Below are 11407 nucleotides of genomic sequence, written 5' to 3'. Positions count from 1 at the left end.
CAGCCCATTCTCAAGACACATGATAAGCCACATAGTTTCTCTCAGCCTAGGACTGTCACATTGACCCATTTCTGTAGCTCTAAGTTGGTGAGGGCTTCCAGACAGAAAATGCCATTGGAAATCAAGACTTAAAAATGACAAGTAGTTAGCTGAACCTTGAGTGGTAGGGAGTACGTGCAGACCAAAGTTGCTTCAAGCTCTGGCTTTGAATCAGCAAAACAACACCTGGGAAAATAGCTTTGTGTATTTGTGTCCAGGGGCAGTCAGATATTGTCTCCAGGGGTAACTATCCTGCTTCGAATCTGCCCTGAAGTCTAAAGTATCTGAGAATCCTTCTTCAGTCTAAGTAATGTAAAATATCCTAGTGTTATTTCTATTCATCAAGATTATACAGCCTAAGCATCATCTTCCTGACTAGCCACAGATATATGTGTACCCAGTAGAGGGAATATTTTCATGAGATAAACACTCAAGAAGTGGGAATACACTCAAGACTGTTATTAGGGAAGAAGTGAAGCTCTTAGGGAAGAAATGAAGTGACTCATGACAGAAATTACAGACAGGAGCAACTGGTTTCCACAGCCCATGCATGACCCCATGACCTTTTCAAATGGGGCTCCCTATCAGGGAATCATGCATCTGATGGGTTGACATGTTGAACACTAATTGTCACCTGCTGTGTGCTCCCATGGCAGTGTCAGCAATTAGCTGAAAGATCTGGTTGCTATGGTGACTGAAGACAAGCATCTCCATCCCTTGTGTCTTGCAGCCCTGTCTTCCTGGACACGAAGTTGAGCTGGAAGAAGCTCCAGGTCTTGGCTCATAAACCAAAACTTTCTTCTGTGAGCCCAACAGATGCTCTGTATTGGCTGGCACTGGCCAAGTCATAGCCACTAAGACTTTGGCTGTCCCCACACTAGGACCCCAAAATTTGCCTTTTCCCTTTCTGTCACCCCGGATTCTCTTCAGATGTAATGCCTTTCAACCTTTGACCTCCTTCTCAGTGTAATACCCCATCACCTCAACTTTCAAGGTTCTCTTTCATTCCTATGAAGACTAGTTCATCCTAATAAAGGATCCTGTAAGTTCCGAGGTCTCTGAGTCTGAATAACTTATCTGTTGTCTGCAGGTGTTCACATCTGTTCACAGCCTTCTGTCCCCAGCAACACACACACACACACACACACACACACACACACACACACACACACACACACACACAAAGCATAGCAGGGGGAGACTTGTTTCCTTTAAAATTTTTCTTTATTACATTTCTTCACCTAGTCAGGGCATGTGCCATGGCAGATGCGTGACAGTCAGGGCTATGCTCATGAGTCAGATCTCTCTCTCCTGTGTGTCCCAGACATCAAACTTGATGTGTCAGGCTCAGTAGAATGCTTTGTACCAGCTGAGCAGTCTCACAGGCTCTGAGAGGTTTGTTTTTTCTATTTCAAATGTTGTCTCTCATATTCATAGAAACTTTTCAGATACTTGTTTTTCTGGCTCAATAAATTTAAAAAGTTGCCTCCTTCCACACTCATGTCCTTCCGGAGTGAGTTACATGCACTCCAGAAATGCAACCTCTAGCCTCATGCCTCAGTGTCAAAGGAGCTGACACACTATGCAATGGGGACATTCCTTTTAGCCATTGTTATGCCAGGGCTGCAATGAGCAACTTTCTACACTAAACATATCCCACTAGTCCCCAACTTAATATGTTCCTAATTCAACTTCCTTCTGTGTGGATGTCCAAAATGCTGACATCCATTCTAATGCCACCTGGTCCAGGAGAAGTGTGATACCAGATTGGAAAAGGAAGACAGTTTGGCTGAAGTGGTTAGAACATCTTACATATTACCATCGTTTAACTGTGTAAACACAATAGCCAGGGCCATTTCCATCTGCTCAAGAGAGGGGCTCTGAGGCTGTGATGAACCAGCCTGCCTACATCTTAAGCATAAAAGCCATCTTATAGTAAAGATAAACTGTTCATTCCTGTTTATGATTAAACCTCTGTTTCTCAAGGATTGGGCAATGCCCCACCTGTAACCTTAACTACAAATGGTTCTGTACTGCCTATTCCAGGAAACAGCAACCATGTCTTTGTTTCAAAAGTTGTTTATAACCATCTCGCAATCCTCCCTTTGTTTCAAAAGGTTGTTATGAATACTTGTCATGACCACCTTACAATCACACCTCTCCTTCAGAAGGTCGTTATGACTAACTTGTCATGTTTGTGTTCTGCTTCTAAAACCCCACCAAAGCCCCGTTTGGAAACCAGAATCCCTGAGCTGTGCAAACCTCATCTTCCACATGTCCAGTGCTGATCTCTTGTACCCCACCTTAGGGAGAGGCAGCCTGTGTACAGGAATAAAAAAGCCATGATGATTTGGGTCGGCGGTCTTTCTCCTCACACCTTTGGGATTAGCAGCTGGAGCTCCCCTTTGTGGTGAATCCACATTTGAAGCAGCTCATAGAGTTACTTCCTGTGGCTGTAGCAAAGACACAGTTGCACAGTGTGTGCCAGAATCCCCAAACCAAATAGTATGGGTGAGACACGAAGAAGCAAAGAGGAGCTGAAGAGGAACGGGAGAGAAAGCCAGGTGAAGGAAGAAGTGGTATACAGCAGCAGGACAGCTTTAAAGCAGGGAACCAACATTCTCCCGTGAATGGGCTCCAGGCCCCATCACTGAAGCTAGGTATGTTCTGCTTTGACCAAGAAGATAAAGCAAAAATGGTGTCTTGTGACTTCCCAGGCAGGCAGAGTTCCTGGGGGTAGCACTGAGTGTCTTGGGTGAGGAGCAGCTGGGAGCAGATGTTACAGAGGCAATCTAATCACAGGAGCCAGGCTCCTGGGGCTCTGATTAGCAGCCGATAAGCCCCAAATGATGGGCCATCAAGTAAGCTGCTCAGCACAGTAGCTTATCAGATGAGGTGAAAACCCCATGAAGAAAGTGCCATCTGGATCCCACCAAATCACTAGAAAACTAAAAAGCAGTCCCAAATACCAGATGCTACCTCACAAGATAGAAGGGACACAGTAGCTGTCCTCCAGCTGCCAATAAGTACGTTCGAGTCCACAATCCATACATGCACTCAAAGATTTTTAAAAAATGTATTCTTGTCTAACTGAAATTTTGCATATTTTAAAGACTTTTATATGTGCATGCAATGTATCTTAGCTATATCCGTCCCCTCTCCTCTTGCCTGCCCCATTCACTCACCCCCAAAACATATCTTCCATCTCTACCCAAACTCTGTGAGTTTTGTTAATAATCTACAAATTCCAATTAGTTCAGCCCATATGTGCCCTTGAACGGGGTCATGCACTGGGTCCTGGGCAATCTATCCAAAGCCACTTGCCACACAAAGAAAAGTGGCTTTCTGCCAGTGACCATGTCAGAGGAGCAACAATTGGCAATTGAAGTTCAAGGTGCCAGCCCACTAGGAGGAAACTCTCTGATGGGTAAATCTCATTTAGGCAAGGTCATGGGATTATAGACCCCAGAATGTCTTTTGTTTCTTCTGAGCCTTTAAATGTTTGCTGCTGCTATGGGTGTGGGGAGATCCCCACTGCCTAAATGTAGTGTGTTTATTTCATGGAGACATTCTGTTCTACTGGCCGTTTTTTATCTGTGGATTGTCAAGAAGGTGATTCTTCCCCAAGCTGTACTATGTAATTGATAATAATAATGATAGCTTATAAAGAGTTTTGATGAACAAATAATTCAAGGAAATGCTACCCAGTCAGGGTCTGTGAGTTTCACCTGAGGAGCTGCATGGATTATAGCTCAAGTTAAGGATCAACAATTGAGTCCCAGTAGTCCAGATAGTTTAAATTCTTTTAACATTTATGTTGCGAGATGTGTTCACAGATTTTGGAGTGCATCACAGCTGAAACAAAGCTTTGAAAAAACAAAGTTAGACTAAGATGTTTTTGTTAAATAGCTTTGAGGTAAAAAAAACAAACAAACAAAAAGACAATCTAAACTTTTAGAAATGCACACAATTGAGTGAGGAACTCTTTAAGGTCAGGGGAAAAAAACACAAAGCAATACAGTTATCATTGGCTGATGCATCTTTCTTGGTAGGATTGGTTGATGACCAAAGGTGATGATTAATTCCTTATACCCATTTCTGCTCTCAATCTCCTGATACAAAAAACTATTGCTTAGTGGATATGTACCTAAAGATTTAAAGTAGAGCTGGTTGATTCTTTTTCATATATAAAATTTTAGATTTGTGATTCCTTTAAAATTCCTTATGAGATTACCTTTCAAGAAAAGTAATAAAGTGATTGGTCCTTTCTTTGTAACTGCAAAATGCTGCCTATCAGTGAAAGACCTAACTGAGAATACCTTGCTTGCCCATGAAGTTAATATATAGCAAGTTGTCTGGATATGAATGTAAATGGGTTCTTGGGATAATTTCTTTTTCATCTATAATATGTAAAAATGTTTAACCATGTAAGGGGGATGAGAAACATGTTTTACTTGTATTCATTATAATCATTCACTTGAAAAATAGAATTTAGCCACATTGTAAATCCTATATTGCCTGAAAATTCTTGTTGGAGTGTATAAGTTGTAGGAAAAAAGTATATAATAAGAAGAACACGGAGAGAACGTGAGAAGAACAGAGAATAAAGAAGGGGGCCATCAAGAGAGTGTGTGTGTCTTTTCCCTAAACCCCTTAGATAGAAAATTCTTAGCATACTCAACACTGATTCCTTTCAAGGTCAGGTGCTACTGGAAGCTGCCCCCCCTCAGACAGCAGCAGCCTTCCCTCTCTCAGAAGCCACCAGTTGTCATTAGCTCATCAGCTGGGGAAGAGACATCAGGAGCCAGTCCCTGCTTCATGTTAGAATTTTTAACTCTCTTGATCTTGTGATAGTCTTGTGTGGGTAACCACAGGTACTACGTGTTTGTGTGTGTAACAGCCACATATTCTCCCAAAGCCTGCCTTTTCTAGCAGACCCCCCCAAATCCCTGGCCCCCTCGGCTGCACTGCTTCCTGAGCCTTGGGTGTAGAGTGGGGTGGGGTGAGGGTTTCATATATACATTCTCTCTGTGGCTGAGCTCTCATTGTCACTTACTCTCAGTATTGTCAAGAGTTACAAGTTCCTGCATTTAACCACAACCCACTGCAAGGAGAATCTTCCCCAACCCAAGCTGAGAGCAGTGCAAACCGATGGGTATAAACATAGTTAGGGGATTGGAGAGATGGCTCCACAGTTAAGATCACTTGCTGCTCTTGAAGAGGTCCTGTGTTCAGATCCCAGCAGCCACATAGCCTTTTATGACTGTCTGAAAATCCAGTTCCAGGAGCTCTGATACTCTCTTTCAGCTCTGTAGGCACTAGGCACACATGTGGTACGCATATATACACACAGGCAAAACATTCACACACATAAAATACACATTAATAAATATTTTAAATGTACATTTAGAATGTGGTTTGGAAGCTTGGCCATTTAATAGCTGCCCTCCCACCCCACCCCCGCTCCAGGGCCTACGATCTCTCTAGTCAAGGGCTTTTGATTAAGTTTATAGTACCAGACATGGCATCCTTCCTGCATAGCAGGCCTCATATCCAATCAGATGGTTGGCTTTGAGGGTGGATTACCCCTATAACCTTCATGCCACTAATGCCCCAGTGGACACATCTAACCTGGCAAGTCCATATTGTAGTATGCAGGGTCCAGTGCTGGGTAAGATGACTTCTCCCCCAGAAGCTGGCATAACACTTTCTGGCATTATGAAAGCTAGACAGCAGGGAGAGATTCTTGGTCAGATCAACATTAATTTCCTTATGTCATGCATCCAAAGTAAGTGGTGTCCTCAGCAGTAGGATCTTACCATCTCACTATGGTGGGTGAGCAAAGGTGAGGGGATTAGCCCATGTTTGGTTCTAGTTTTCTCACATACAGGCTTTATTACACTGAATTATGTTCCCATTAGTCCTACTTTCTTCTGGGCATTTATCAGGATGGGATGTTGGACTTTGTCAAATCACTTTTCTACATCCATTTAGATGATCATGAGACTTCTATTAATGTGATCTATTATCTCTGTGAGTTTTTGTATGTTGAACCATCCTTGCATCCCTGGAATGAAGCCCACATAGTCATTGTTGATGTACTATTGAATTCAGTTCACAAGTGTTTTATTAATAATTTGCATCTATGTTTATCAAGAAAAATGGCTTATACTTTTCTCTTTTTTCATTGTTGTGTCTCTGATTTTGGAGTCAGAGTAATACTGGATTTGTAAAAAGAGCCCAGTATCATTCCTTGACTTATAAATGTATTGTCATTTTTCTTTAGCACATCAACTGCACCTTAATCTACTGCTATTTCAGCCACACAATTTTGACTCTGCAGTTATCAGCATGCTTCTCTGGCAGCAGCCCAGATACTCAGGCTGCAGCTTGCTGGGAATTCTGTTCTTGCAGGCACTGGCTCTGCTGCTGCCACTAAAGGGAGCTTTAACTAAATCCCTATCATTCTATTTATAAATAAGACTCAAGATTCAAAGGCTAGGGTGAAAACCTGTTAACTCAGAGAGGTTGAGGAGCATCTACTAACCTTTTTCTCCTTGCTGGCTTCACTCAGAGTGTCCTGCTCCACAAACAACAACAACAAAAGCCTCCCCCCCCCCCCCGCTACTTATGGTGCGTCTCTCTATCTGTTCCAGATGCCCTCAGATGCTCTGTGATTACTTCCTGTCAACTAGTTGCTAACCCAGCCTCCTGACACAAGGTTAATTGTATTGAATTAAAGCAAGTGCAAATTCGGAGTTCACAGTGTAATTGAATATCCCTCAACAATGTATGAAATGGTTTGGGGGTGGGTGGGTTTTTGTTGTTGTTTTTTGGGGGGGGGTTCAAGAAAGGGTTTCTCTGTGGCTTTGGGGGCTGTCCTGGAACTAGCTCTTGTAGATGAGGCTGGTCTCGAACTCACAGAGATCTGCCTGCCTCTGTTCCGGAGTGCTGGGATTAAAGGTGTGTGCCACCAACACCTGGCTGAATGAAACAGTTTTAAGAGTTAGTTGTTACTTCTTAATAGAACTAAACTGAAAACACCTGGGGTGAATTTTTTTCCATTGAAAGACATTTTATTATCAATTCAATATCATTACTTGTTTTGAATATGTGTAAGTTATTTATCTCACCTTAGCCTAATTTTAATAAGTAATAATATATGTCTATGAATTGACTCATCTTCTAGATTTTCCAGTGTATTAGAATGCAAACTTTCGTGCTCACTTTGGCAGCACATATACTAAAATTGGAATGATACAGAGAAGATTAGCATGGCCCCTGCGCAAGGATGACACTCAAATTTGTGAAGCTTTCCATATTTTTTGAAAGGCCTCACCATCCAGGGGGAGCAGAAAGTATATGTGCTAGGTAGGGTTTTAGTTGGGTGGGGGGTGGCAGGGGAGGACGGGAGGGAGAAGGGAACTGGGATTGTCATGTAAAACAACCTTGTTTCTAATTCAAATAAAAAAAATCTGAAAAAAAGAAATCTATCACTTTTCAATTGTGACCTCTTCTCCAAACTGTAGAAAAGTTTATCAATATGGCATTTGGGAATCAATATAAGCTAGTATAAATCAGAATTCCCATGGTATAACATGTTTGTAATGTTTTCATTAATTAAAGTGAGGTTATTAGTTAACACACACACACACACACACACACACACACACACACACACACACACAAATAGAACACAAACGTTCAAAGTGTGACCCAGTGACCTGAGTCCCGTTGGTTCTGTTGAAATGTCTCCTTTCCCAACTCTAATTTTATTAATCTGGATCTTCTTTCACTCCCTTTTGTTTAGTTTGGTTAATGTTTTCTCAATATTGTTAATAATGTCAAGATCTGACTCTGCTTCATTAATCATTTTGGATTTTTATTTCTTTTTTATTTTTTTTGTTTGAATTAGAAACAAGATTGTTTTAATGACAATCCCGGTTCCCTTCTCCCTCTCATCCTCCCCTATCCCCCGCCCCAACTAAAACCCTACCTATCACATATCCTTTCTGCTCCCCCTGGATGGTGAGGCCTTCCATAGGGGTCACCAGAGTCTAGCGTATCCTTTGGGATAGGGCCTAGGCCCACCCCGATGTGTCTTGGCTCAGGGAGTATTCCTCTATGTGGAATGGGCTCCCAAAGTCCACACCTATGCTAGGGATAAGTACTGAACTACTACAGGAGGTCCCGTAGATTTCTGAGGTTTCCTCACTGAAACCCATGTTCCTGGGGTCTGGATCAGTCCCATGCTGGTATTCCATCTATCAGTCTGGGGAGCAAGAGTTCCCCGATGGTCAGGTCAGCTGTTTCTGTGGGTTTCACCAGCCTGGTCTGGACCCCTTTGCTCATCATTCGTCCTTCTCTGCATCTGGATTCCAGTTCAGTTCAGTGATTAGTTGTGGGTGTCTGCTTCTACTTCCACCAGCTGCTGGATGAGGGCTATCGGGTGGCATATAAGTCGGTCATCAATCTCATTATCAGGGGAGAGCATTTAAGGTAGCCTCTCCTCTGTTGCTTAGATTGTTAGCTGGTGTCATCTTTGTCTGTATTTTTATTTCTTTTCTTTTTTTTTTGTTTTTGTTTTTTGAGACAGGGTTTCTCTGTGGCTTTGGAGGCTGTCCTGGAACTAGCTCTTATAGGCAGAACTCACATAGATCTGCCTGCTTCCCCCCCCCCCCCGTGCTGAGATTAAAGGCGTGCACCACCACCACCCAGCTCTGTATTTTTATTTCTATTTATTTTATTTTTATTATTTTCACTATTTCTTTCTATCTAGTGATTTGAGGGTTGACTTGGTCTTGTTTTTCTAAGATCTTGAGGTGTGTCATAAAACTATTTACTTGTAATTGGTGTGTGTGTGTGTGTGTGTGTGTGTGTGTGTGTGTGTGTGTTAGTATGTATGCATGTGTACGGAGTCTAGAGATCAACCTTGAATATCACCCCAATGATACCATTCACCTTGGTTTTTTGAAAGTGGGTCTCTCAATGGCCTGGAACACATGAAGTAAGCTAGACTGACTGGCCAGTAAATCCCAGAGACCTGCTCGTCTCTGCTCCCTAGTGGATTACAAGCTCTTGCTACCACGTCTGTTATTTAACATGGGGGATGTGTGTCAGACTCAGGTTTCTGTGCTCCCATGGGAAGCACTTTTCCCAACAGGCCTATCGCACCAGACCTTGATTTTTTTTTTTATATCAAGCTATGAATGTTTCTGTTAGAAATACTTTAATTGTGTCCCAGAAGTTCCATTGGGTTTTGTTTGTTTGTTTTGTTGTTATTTTGTTTTATTTTGAGACAAAATCTCTAGTCCCTGCTGGTCTGGAACGTACTTTGGAGCCCAAGCTGGCTTTGAACCCATAGATATCCTCCTGCCTCTGTCTGAGATTAAAGGAATGCAACACCATGCCCAGGTTCTGCTTTCCTTTGATCCTAGGGACTTAGTTTTTTTCATGTTGATATTCTGGTGATCCATTCATCATGAAACTGTGTTATCAGAGAGCACTAGGGTCATAGTAGTTCACATAGCTGCCTGCAGGAGTAAGTCATTCAGTCTTCATGAGTGTTTACACTTTCTATAGCTTCTTTGCAAGTGATTTCTAGTTTTACTCCATCATAATCAGTTGGACATGGAAGAGTATTTCAAATTTCCTTCTTTATTCCTTTCTTTCTTGTGGTGATGCATTATTTATGATTTATTAAAGCTTGCCCGAAGATTCAGAAAGCAAAGTCAGCCTCAAGCTATAGAGATCAGTCAGTGGTGGTACACTGGAAGGTGGTACACTTAATCCCAGGAGGCAGGATTAAGAAGTAGATGAATCTTGGTTAGTTCCAGGCCACACTGACTACCTGAAATTGGTCTAGTCCTAAAAAAAAAAAAAAAAAAAAAAAAAAATAAAAAAAAAAAAAAAAAAAGCTCACACAAAGGTGATCTCAGTACCTGGGATTACATGCCTTCATTAGGGAGGTATATAAGACAGGAGCAGGGTCTCAGAGCTGGCATTCAGTCTGAGAGTTAGTCTCTAGCCATGTTGAGGAGAGCATAGCAGTCTGAGTGAATCTGAGGAGCAGTTTGAGGATCGCCCCTTTGGCCTGAGCTGAGGTAGAGGTAAGAGCTGGTGGCTGGCTGATTTGTTTTTCTGATCTTCAGTTTGAAGCTTTAATAAATCATAATAATATATCACCAGACTTTCTTTCTTTTGTTTTCTAAAGACAGGATTTCTCTGTGTAGCCCTGGATGTCCTGGAACTTATTCTACTAAGTTGGCCTCCAACTCAGAGATTCACCTGCCTCTGCCTCCTGAGTGCTAGGACTAAAGTATGCACCACCACAATCAGTTTCAATTTTCTTGTGTGTATTAAAATTTGCTTTGTGTCTGTTTTAGAGAAAGTTCTATGTATTGCAGAGAAGAACATGTGTTCTGAAGTATTTGAATGGAATATTCTGGAATATCTGCTAAGTCCATTTGCTCTATAATACCATTTAACTCTGATGTTACTTTGTTGATTTTGTGTCTGAATCGCCTGTCAACTGCTGAGAATGGGTTATTACAGTTGCCCACTCTTAATGAGTTGAGGTCAGTCTTTACATCTAGTACTGTTTGTCTAAAGACACTGTACACATATAGTGTTTGATCCATAGATGCTTAAAGTTTTGCTATCCTCTTGATGGATTGTTTCCTTAATTGATATGGAGTGCCCTTTGTTTCTTCTAAGTTTGGTTTGAAGTCTACTTTGTCCAGGATTGGTATAGCTAAACCTGTCTGCTTCCTAGTTTCAGTTGCTTGGGCGTACCTTCCATTCTCTCCCCATAAAGGTGTGTTTATTTTTGCCAGTCAAGTGCATTTCTTGCTCACGACAAGAGATGGCTGTGCCCCATTGGAGAACTGAGACCATTAGAATTCAGTTATTAGCAGGTCATGTGCTACATGCCTGTAATAACTGTTATGTGGGAGGCAGGTGACGGAAGAGCACTCCAAGTTCAAAGTCAGCATGAGAAACAGTGATTTTTGGGGGGCGGGGATTCAGAACTATATATTAGGACATCACATTAAAAACAAAAATAAACAAACAATGTAGTTACCAGTTAAAGGTGATTAAGAAATTTAACCTCAGCAGGTCCAAAGGATATGCAGGCAGATGCTGAGTGTCAGAGCCCAAGAAGGATGAGGACGTACAGCTGCCAGGATGGCCAGCTATGAGAAATGATGGCCAAGCACAATGAGGAGACTTTCCCAGAGCAGGGTTTCATGAACTAAGCTAAGCAGACCAAAGAGGGCACTGATTCCCTGGGACGATCTGATGTGGACATGGAACCCTAATCAAATGAGCTGGGCATCTATAGGGAGAATGTCACAGGGCAGGGCCA

At 42.1% G+C, this 11407-nt stretch overlaps 1 non-coding gene across 1 annotated transcript; it reads left to right on the top strand.

Moving 5' to 3' along the window:
- Window positions 1–7258: 7258 nt before the first annotated feature.
- On the top strand, window positions 7259–7365 carry LOC113836511. The gene has a single exon (XR_003486815.1). It is a non-coding gene; the product is annotated as a U6 spliceosomal RNA (small nuclear RNA).
- Window positions 7366–11407: the final 4042 nt, after the last annotated feature.

Source organism: Cricetulus griseus, chromosome 6, assembly GCF_003668045.3.
Source record: "Cricetulus griseus strain 17A/GY chromosome 6, alternate assembly CriGri-PICRH-1.0, whole genome shotgun sequence".
Taxonomy (NCBI): Eukaryota; Metazoa; Chordata; class Mammalia; order Rodentia; family Cricetidae; genus Cricetulus; species Cricetulus griseus.
The sequence above is the reverse complement of the archived record's forward strand: the minus strand, read 5'-3'. Positions and strand labels throughout refer to the sequence as shown.